The sequence below is a fragment of the Myiozetetes cayanensis genome, unplaced genomic scaffold, assembly GCF_022539395.1.
Source record: "Myiozetetes cayanensis isolate MyiCay16 unplaced genomic scaffold, myiCay2020 scf1459, whole genome shotgun sequence".
NCBI lineage: Eukaryota > Metazoa > Chordata > Aves > Passeriformes > Tyrannidae > Myiozetetes > Myiozetetes cayanensis.
In genome coordinates this window covers 1,956-8,048 of record NW_026087114.1, presented here as the reverse complement: position 1 = coordinate 8,048, position 6,093 = coordinate 1,956, and the positions used below count along the sequence as shown (strand labels likewise).

Genomic DNA, 6,093 nt, shown 5'->3' with positions numbered 1-6,093 from the left:
TTGGGTCCCTTGGAGCTCATAATGACACTCATAATTTATAATCTCTATTCCACAGAAAACATCCTCAGGGCTTTTGTAGCAGCTGGAGAAAGGACCAGGCTGCTTTCCGAGCAGCCTCTACTGAGGAGAATGCAGAAACTGAGCTCCCCTCGACTCTCCAGGAAAACTTCATCTTGCAGTTTCCCCACAGAAATGGGCAGCTCTGCTCAAGAGTCACAAACAGGGAAATTTATGAGCAGCTTACTGAGGCAGAGGCTTGCAGGTCTCTCTGAAGGGCTTCAACGCGATCTCTCAGCTGTTGGACAGTGGTTTCCAGTCTGGTGTTTTCACTTTGAGAGCTTCAGAAGAAATACAGGTCTTATTACCAGAAAATCCAATGCAAGACAAACTGTGTTAAGTAACAGAATCCAAAGCAGAAGTATCTTTCAAAATCAGACTGACTCTCCTGTTGTTTCTGCCCAGTCCCCCAAAGCTACAGACCCCTCTGTGCAGACAAGCTCTGCACCTGTTTGAAAGAGCAGCTTTACCCACACGCCAAGGTTACCTGGTTCTGAGCATCACTCTTGGCATTATGCTGGAGTAACAGCCCTGCCACAGCTGTATTTTTGGACAGCACAGCCAGGTGAAGGGCAGTGTTACCGTCAGCATCTGCCAGATTCGGGTCGGCACCGTGTTCCAGCAGAAGAGCAACACATTCTTCCTGCTCCTGCTGTACTGCCTGGGAACAACACACAGAAAGGGAAAGACTTGCAACTTTTACATCCCCCTCTGTAACAACTCCCTCAACTCCTGAATGCTGGGAGAGAAGAGCATCTTCAAAGATTAGCTAACAGATGCTTGAGCCATGCTGAATGCAACTTGCATGTTTCTATGGGCCTGAGGGGCAAGGAATCCTGCCAGACATCTCCTCTTTAACACAGCAGCACTAACCCCACCTACAAGATGTTAAGGCATTACAAGATGTTAAGGGCACCCGAGCTCTCAAGAAATGCCCACTGAGCGCTCCAAGCCTGCCATGCCAGAGTTCCGGGACAATTCCCCAACGCCTTTGTCTTGGCCCTCTTGAAGAGCAGACACCTCACCCCCACCCCATCCTCACTGCTGGCACCTGCTGCTTTGCCAGATGCCAACAGGGAATTTCTGCTCTGCTGCTCCACCAGCCAAGCGGCAGCACACAGCAGGGCAGGGAGAAACTTTAAAACACATCTTGTCCCCGTTTGTCCCAATGACAAAACAAAGTGAAGGCCCAGAGGTTCCGCACCAGCTTTCTCAGGGCAGAGACGCTACAATGTACCACTGTTATAATCTGCTTAAATACTGCAGAAAGAACTTCAGATTTGGATATTCCCCTGAGCAAAATTAAAACTCACATAAGTTATCTGTTGATACCAAAATCTGATTTTATTAATTGCTAAGAGATGCAAAGAGAAAGAGAAAAACAAAAAGGTTGGAAAATGCTTTAGATTATATTTTAGAAGCAGAGAAAAGATACCACCATACCACCTTTCCTGCCAAGCTGGTGTGTGTGTGTGAAGGGGGGAAGTAGTTTTCTGCCTTTTTTTTTTCCCTCAGTATCTGCTGCATTTTTGATGTTCTCTTTTTAGCTTCAGGGGGTCTGACAGCTTTAGTCCTCTGGAACTCACACCCAGCCATGTCCCAGGCTGTGCAGGGTCCCGTTAAGCTGCACTTTTAGCCCTTCAGAAATATTACAAGGCTAGAAGGAAAAGGTAGAACATGTGGCACGGTGGTCTCAGCTCTCTCCAGGCCGGCACAGTTCCAGTCTCCGGTGGCAGGCAGGCAGCACGCTGTGGTGGAGAAAAGGGGAGGGGAGGAGGGCAGAGATTCTCAGCTACAGTCACCAGCTCTTCCTCCCTTTTCTGTCCCCTGATTTTCCAAAATTTTTCCTCAGTTTTTATAGTGTTCAAAGGAGGTTATACGTGGTTTCTTGGCACATAGCCAGCTCAGATGTTCGAGGAGATAAGAAATCCTTCCTTAAACAATGGAAGGATCTATTGACAGGAAAACTGATGTGAGAAGTCCTGGTGACACATTCTAGCAGAAAGCTGATAGAGAATGTTTGGTAAGAAGTTTATGATATGCAGAAACAATGGCGAAACATATTTTTTGGTATTTCTTTATTATCTGTGTGGTACACCTTCCAAGACATGCCCCTTCAGCTGGCTTAAGGGTTCCTGCAGTCCCTGGGTTCTTATCTTCGCCAGCTCCAAGAAAGGAAACCAAAATCAATGCATGACTTTAGCAGCACATCAGCCAAACCCCAACCGTTCCCACACTCACCGTCTCCTAAGTGCACCCACCTCCTTGTGTCACTGTCTTCAGCAAGAGGTGCAGCTTGCAGCTCCCACTGCATGGCACACCTGGAACAGGGAACAAAAGCTTTCAGTGGCATTTCTGACCCTTCCCTGGACCCCTGCTCCTCCTCGATACCTCCCCGACTCACCTGGGACACTCATTTCTTGCCAAAGGTTACCGGGCTGGCACCTCAAAAGAGAAGAGGGCAATGCTTAAATGCCCAGGCCTGAAGTCCCTGCCATTGCCCACAAGGCCAGCAGAAGAGCACCTGAGCTTGTCGCTCGGCTCTTTGACCCGTGGCTCTGCTCCTCTGGCAATACGGATGAGCACTGCAAAGAAATCACAGAGGCAAAAGCAAATCCAGACGGATCCCCTCCGAGTGCCACATTCTGACCAAAGTTCCCCTCTCCGCTTCCTTTACGCTCACCTCTTACTGCAAGGACCTCCTTCCCATTCTGCTCATGCTTGCCAGGTTGTGCACCATCAGAAAAAAAGCAAATGGCAAAGGATGTGCTTAGATTCACCAAAATTTCAACACGCTAGAAGTACCTTCTGATTCTTACTGGCAGGAAAATGCTGACCTTATTTGTCTGTACTCCAGTGCTGTTAGCCCCAAAAATGACCTGCATCCCGACCTGAAAGAAAGAACAAAAGGATGCTCACAGAATGAGCACTGACAAGAAGGGTTGGAGACAAACTTGGATTCTGGGTGGCAGGAAAATGCTCACCTTGTTCGTCTGCCCTCTGGTGCCGATAGCCCAAACCAACGCTTGCATCCCACCTCGAAACAAAAGAGCAAAAACACTCTCATAGAATGACCACTGACAAGAAGGGCCAGAGAAAACTTTGGATGCAGGCTGGATGGAAAATGCTGACCTTGCTCGTCTGCCCTCGGGTGCCGATAGCCCAAACCAACGCTTGCATCCCACCTCGAAAGAAAGAACAAAGAGAGGTTCACACAATGACCTCTGACAAGAAGGACCTGTAAGAACTGCAAAGACAGACTCACAAAAATGTTACATGGGGGATATGCTATGCTCTGCCCTGCACACCCTAGTGCTGCCTGTAATACTCAGCCTCTCTGCTTCCCTCTCCTAGGGGACTTCATCTTAAACATTCCGTTCCCTATGCTGATTTCAAAAGCCCTCATGGCAATTCCCAAGCCTGTACCCAGCTCTCATCCCCTCTCTGCCTCAGAGTCCCCCACTTATCTTGCAGAGAGACGAGACTGGCAATCCACCTTCCAAAAGCATGTCCCTTCAGCTGCCTCAGGGCTTCCTGCAGTCCCTGGCTTCTTCTCTTTGTCAGCTCCAAGAAAGGAAACCAAAATCAGTGCATGACTTTAGCAGCACATCGGCCAAACGCCAACCGTTCCCACACTCACCGTCTCCTAAGTGCACCCACCTCCTTGTGTCACTGTCTTCAGCAAGAGGTGCAGCTTGCAGCTCCCACTGCATGGCACACCTGGAACAGGGAACAAAAGCTTTCAGTGGCATTTCTGACCCTTCCCTGGACCCCTGCTCCTCCTCCATACCTCCCCGACTCACCTGGGACGCTCATTTCTTGCCAAAGGTTACCGGGCTGGCCCCTCAAAAGAGAAGAGGGCAATGCTTAAATGCCCAGGCCTGAAGTCCCTGCCATTGCCCACAAGGCCAGCAGAAGAGCACCTGAGCTTGTCGCTCGGCTCCTCGACCCGTGGCTCTGCTCCTCTGGCAATACGGATGGGCACTGCAAAGAAATCACAGAGGCAAAAGCAAATCCAGACGGATCCCCTCCGAGTGCGACATTCTGACCAAAGTTCCCCTCTCCGCTTCCTTTACGCTCACCTCTTACTGCAAGGACCTCCTTCCCATTCTGCTCATGCTTGCCAGGTTGTGCACCATCAGAAAAAAAGCAAATGGCAAAGGATGTGCTTAGATTCACCAAAATTTCAACACGCTAGAAGTACCTTCTGATTCTTACTGGCAGGAAAATGCTGACCTTATTTGTCTGTACTCCAGTGCTGTTAGCCCCAAAACCGACCTGCATCCCGATCCTGAAAGAAAGAACAAAAGGATGCTCACAGAATGAGCACTGACAAGAAGGGTTGGAGATAAACTTGGATTCTGGGTGGCAGGAAAATGCTCACCTTGTTCGTCTGCCCTCCGGTGCCGATAGCCCAAACCAACGCTTGCATCCCACCTCGAAAGAAAGAACAAAGAGAGGTTCACACAATGACCTCTGACAAGAAGGACCTGTAAGAACTGCAAAGACAGACTCACAAAAATGTTACATGGGGGATATGCTATGCTCTGCCCTGCACACCCTAGTGCTGCCTGTAATACTCAGCCTCTCTGCTTCCCTCTCCTAGGGGACTTCATCTTAAACATTCCGTTCCCTACGCTGATTTCAAAAGCCCTCATGGCAATTCCCAAGCCTGTACCCAGCTCTCATCCCCTCTCTGCCTCAGAGTCCCCCACTTATCTTGCAGAGAGACGAGACTGTCAATCCACCTTCCAAAAGCATGTCCCTTCAGCTGCCTCAGGGCTTCCTGCAGTCCCTGGGTTCTTCTCTTTGTCAGCTCCAAGAAAGGAAACCAAAATCAGTGCATGACTTTAGCAGCACATCGGCCAAACGCCAACCGTTCCCACACTCACCGTCTCCTAAGTGCACCCACCTCCTTGTGTCACTGTCTTCAGCAAGAGGTGCAGCTTGCAGCTCCCACTGCATGGCACACCTGGAACAGGGAACAAAAGCTTTCAGTGGCATTTCTGACTCTTCCCTGGACTGTGCTCCTCCTCGATACCTCCCCGACTCACCTGGGACGCTCATTTCTTGCCAAAGGTTACCGGGCTGGTCCCTCAAATAAGAAGAGGGCAATGCTTAAATGCCCAGGCCTGAAGTCCCTGCCACTGCCCACAAGGCCAGCAGAAGAGCACCTGAGCTTGTCGCTCGGCTCCTCGACCCGTGGCTCTGCTCCTCTGGCAATACGGATGGGCACTGCAAAGAAATCACAGAGGCAAAAGGAAATCCAGACGGATCCCCTCCGAGTGCGACAATCTGACCAAAGTTCCCCTCTCAGCTTCCTTTACGCTCACCTCTTACTGCAAGGACCTCCTTCCCATTCTGCTCATGCTTGCCAGGTTGTGCACCATCAGAAAAAAAGCAAATGGCAAAGGATGTGCTTACATTCACCAAAATTTCAACACGCTAGAAGTACCTTCTGATTCTTACTGGCAGGAAAATGCTGACCTTATTTGTCTGTACTCCAGTGCTGTTAGCCCCAAAAACGACCTGCATCCCACATGAAAGAAAGAACAAAAGGATGCTCACAGAATGAGCACTGACAAGAAGGGTTGGAGATAAACTTGGATTCTGGGTGGCAGGAAAATGCTCACCTTGTTCGTCTGCCCTCTGGTGCCGATAGCCCAAACCAACGCTTGCATCCCACCTCGAAACAAAAGAGCAAAAACACTCTCATAGAATGACCACTGACAAGAAGGGCCAGAGAAAACTTTGGATACAGGCTGGATGGAAAATGCTGACCTTGCTCGTCTGCCCTCCGGTGCCCATAGCCCAAACCAACGCTTGCATCCCACCTCGAAAGAAAGAACAAAGAGAGGTTCACACAATGACCTCTGACAAGAAGGACCTGTAAGAACTGCAAAGACAGACTCACAAAAATGTTACATGGGGGATATGCTATGCTTTGCCCTGCACACCCTAGTGCTGCCTGTAATACTCAGCCTCTCTGCTTCCCTCACCTAGGGGACTTAATCTTAAACATTCCGTTCCCTACGC

General features: G+C 49.7%; 2 long non-coding RNA genes across 6 annotated transcripts; both read right to left on the bottom strand.

The window, feature by feature from the left end:
- Positions 1-253: 253 nt before the first annotated feature.
- LOC126637152 (uncharacterized) lies at positions 254-5,846 on the bottom strand. 5 transcript variants are annotated; one of them, XR_007628223.1, is made up of 7 exons: positions 5,691-5,846; positions 5,391-5,586; positions 3,861-4,041; positions 2,319-2,461; positions 1,501-1,805; positions 545-718; positions 254-338 (listed from the first exon to the last, which is right to left on the bottom strand). It is a non-coding gene; the product is annotated as an uncharacterized LOC126637152 (long non-coding RNA). The 5 variants fall into 5 exon arrangements; XR_007628224.1 differs by lacking the exons at positions 254-338; positions 545-718; positions 3,861-4,041 and adding exons at positions 2,462-2,581; positions 5,232-5,292 and having other exon boundaries at positions 1,454-1,805; positions 2,319-2,378; XR_007628226.1 differs by lacking the exons at positions 254-338; positions 545-718 and adding an exon at positions 2,462-2,581 and having other exon boundaries at positions 1,454-1,805; positions 2,319-2,378; positions 3,981-4,041.
- On the bottom strand, positions 4,504-5,130 carry LOC126637154 (uncharacterized). Its single transcript, XR_007628228.1, has 3 exons — positions 5,112-5,130; positions 4,970-5,029; positions 4,504-4,873 (listed from the first exon to the last, which is right to left on the bottom strand). It is a non-coding gene; the product is annotated as an uncharacterized LOC126637154 (long non-coding RNA).
- Positions 5,847-6,093: the final 247 nt, after the last annotated feature.